Source organism: Chrysochloris asiatica, unplaced genomic scaffold, assembly GCF_000296735.1.
Source record: "Chrysochloris asiatica unplaced genomic scaffold, ChrAsi1.0 scaffold00267, whole genome shotgun sequence".
In the NCBI taxonomy this organism is placed as follows: domain Eukaryota; kingdom Metazoa; phylum Chordata; class Mammalia; order Afrosoricida; family Chrysochloridae; genus Chrysochloris; species Chrysochloris asiatica.
This window is the reverse complement of record NW_006408785.1, coordinates 3,350,681-3,354,042: the sequence shown is the minus strand read 5'-3', so window position 1 is coordinate 3,354,042 and position 3,362 is coordinate 3,350,681.

The window sequence follows — 3,362 nt, the reverse complement described above, 5'->3', positions numbered from 1 at the left end:
CAAAGGCTTTTGACTATGAGAATCATGACAAGCTATGGACACCATTACTGAGAATGCATATTCTGGAACATTTAATTGTGCTCATGTGGAACCTATACATAGACCAAGAGGAAGTTTTTCAAACAGACAAGGGTTTAAAATCAGGGATGGTGTGTGCCAGGATTATATGCTTTCACCATACTTTTTTAATCTGTTATTGTTATTAAGTGCCATCAAGTCAGCTCTGACTCATAGCGACCCTATATAGGGTTTCCAAGGAGTGGCTGGTGAGTTTGAACCATTGACCTTGTGAATCAAACTGACCTTGTGGTCTAGGACATTATCCTGCAGTGCCACACCAGGACCCCATTCAATCTTTATGCAGAGCAAATAATCTGAGAAGCTGGATTATATGGAGAAGAACATGGTATCAGAATTTGATGAAGATTTATTAACAATCTGTAATATGCACATAACACAAACTTACTTGCTGAAAGAGAAGAGGACTTAAAATACTTACTGATGAAGGTCAAAGACCACAGCCTCCCTTAAGGGTTGCATCTCTATATAAAGAAAACAAAAATCCTCATAACTGGACCAGTTATGATAAATGGAGACAAGATTGATATTGTCAAAGTCTTCATTTTGCTAAGATCCATTATCAGTGCTCATGGAAGCAGCAGTCAAGAAATCAAGCAATATATCAAATAAAATAAATCTAATGCACAAGACCTCTTTAGAATGTTCAAAGTAAAGCTGTCTGTTTGAGGATTAAAGTGTGACTGACCCAAACCATGGTATTTTCAATAGCTTCTTATGCATGTAAAAGTTAGACAATGAATAAGAAAGACCACAGAAGAATTGATGCATCTGAGTTATGGTGTTGGAGAAGAAAATTAAAAGTACTATTGACTGCCAGAAAAACAAAAGAGATCTATGTTGGAAGAAGTGCAACCAAATGCTAACTACAAGACAAGATATCTTTCATATTTCAGACATAGTATCAGGAAGGACCAGTCTCTGGAAAAGGATATCATGCATGGTAAAGTGAAATGATAGTGAAAAAGAGGGAGACCCCCAACAAGATATATTGACACAATAGCAGTGGCAATGGGCTCAAGCATAGCAGCAATTGTGAGGATGGTGCAGGACTGTGTGGTGTGTCATTCTGTTGTACACAGGGTCGCTATGTGACAGAACCAACTTGACACCTAACAACAACATCCTGAAGTACAATGCTGTCATTTATAGGACAATATCCATATATCTAGAAGGAAATCCAGTTATTATTTATGCACCAACCACAAGTCAAAGATGAAGACATTTCAAATTTTTACCAATTTCTATAGTCTGAAATTGATCAAACATGCAATCAAGATGCAATGATAATTACTGGTGATTGGAATATGAAAGCTGGAAACAAAGAAGCATGAGTAGTTGGAAAACTGGCCATAGTGATAGAAATGATGCTGATGATAGCATGACAGAATTTTTCAAGGCCAACAATTTATTCACTGCAAATACCACATAAATGAAAACTACACACGTGCAGTTCAACAGATGGAATACATAGGAATCAAAAACAATATCATTTCTACATCTGTAAAAAGAGACAATGAAGAAATTCAATATCATCAGCCAGAATAAGGCCACAGCAGACTGTGGAACAGAACATTAATTGCGCATATGAAAGTTCAAGATAAAGCTGAAGAAAAATTTAAAAAGCTCATGAGAGCCAAAATTTAACCTTGAGTGTATCCCACCTGGATTTAGAGAACATCTCAAAAAAAGATCTGAGGCATGGAGCACTAATGAATGAAGACCAGAGGGGTTGTAGTATAACATCAGGGACATCATACATGAAGAAAGCAAAAGGTCATGTAAAAGACAGGAAAGAAGCAAAGACTAATATGAATGATAGAAAAAACTCTGGCACTTGCTCTTGAATATAGAATAGCTATCAGCATAGTGGTTATGAATCGGGCTGTGCGAACCTTAAGGTCAGCGGTTCAAAACTACCAGCTGCTCCGCGGGAGAAAGATGAGGCTTTCTACTCCCGTAAAGATTTACACCCTCGGACACCCTATACAGGGTCGCTATGGGTCGGAACCGACTCGATGGCACATAACAACAACAATAGCAAAGGGGGGGAAATGATGAAGTAAAAGAGTTGAACAGAAGATTTCAAAGGAGGGGTCAAGAATACAAAGTAAAGTATTTTACTGAAATGTGCAAAGAATTAGTGTTAGAAAAGCAAAAGGGAATAATATATTCAGCATTGCTCAATCCGAAATAACTGAAAAAAAATCACGTAAATCACGTCTCAACTTGCAATGGCAAAACATGTGAAAACTCAGGAAGCATGAATGAAGATAACGGGAAAACACAGCCACTGTACCAAAAAGAACTGATTGATGGTCTACCATTTTAGCAGCTAACATATGATAAAGAATCAATACTACTGAAGAAGGAAGTCCAAGCTGCACTGAAGCCACTGGCAAAAAAACAAACAATGCTCTGGGAATTGATGAAATAACAATTGAAATATTTCAACAAACAGATGTAACACTAGAAATGCTCACTTGTCTCTGCCAAGAAATCTGGAAGGTAGCTCCCTAGCCAACTGGAAGAGATCCATATTTGTGTTCATTCCATAGAAAGGTAATCCAACAGAATGATGAAATTATATAACAATACTATTAATATTATTTGCAAGTAAAATGTTTCTGAAGATTAATTCCAAATGAGTTACAGTAGTATATTGATAAGAAGCCTGCAAGAAATTCAAGCTGGATTCAAAAAGGACATAGAATGAATACGAGAAAGATTTTTACCTGTGTTTTACTGACTATACATAGGCACATGACTGTGTGGATTGTAACAAATTGCGGCACAAAATGAGAATTTCAAAACACTTATGTGTGCTCATGGGAAACCTGCTCCTGGGAAAACTGAAGATAAATCAAGAGACACTCATTCCAACAGAACATAGAGGTAGTTTCTGGTTTAAAAACAGAAAAGGTGTGTGACATGTCAGGGTTGTTTCTTCCATCATACTTATTCAATCTATATGCTGAGCAAATAATTTGAGAAGCTGGACTTTACGAAGAAGATGAATTGGAGGAAGGTTCATTAACAATCTGAAATATACAAATAATACATTCTTGCTTGCAGAAAGCAAAGAAGACTTAAAATATTGATAAAAAATCAAAGTCTAAAGCCTTCAGTATGGATTAAACTTTAACATAAAGAAAACAAGCATCTTCCGTACTTGTTGTTGTTGTTGTTATGTGCCATCGAGTCGGGTCCGACCCATAGCGACCCTGTACAGGGTTTCCGAGGGTGTAAATCTTTACGGGAGTAGAAAGCCTCATCTTTCTCCC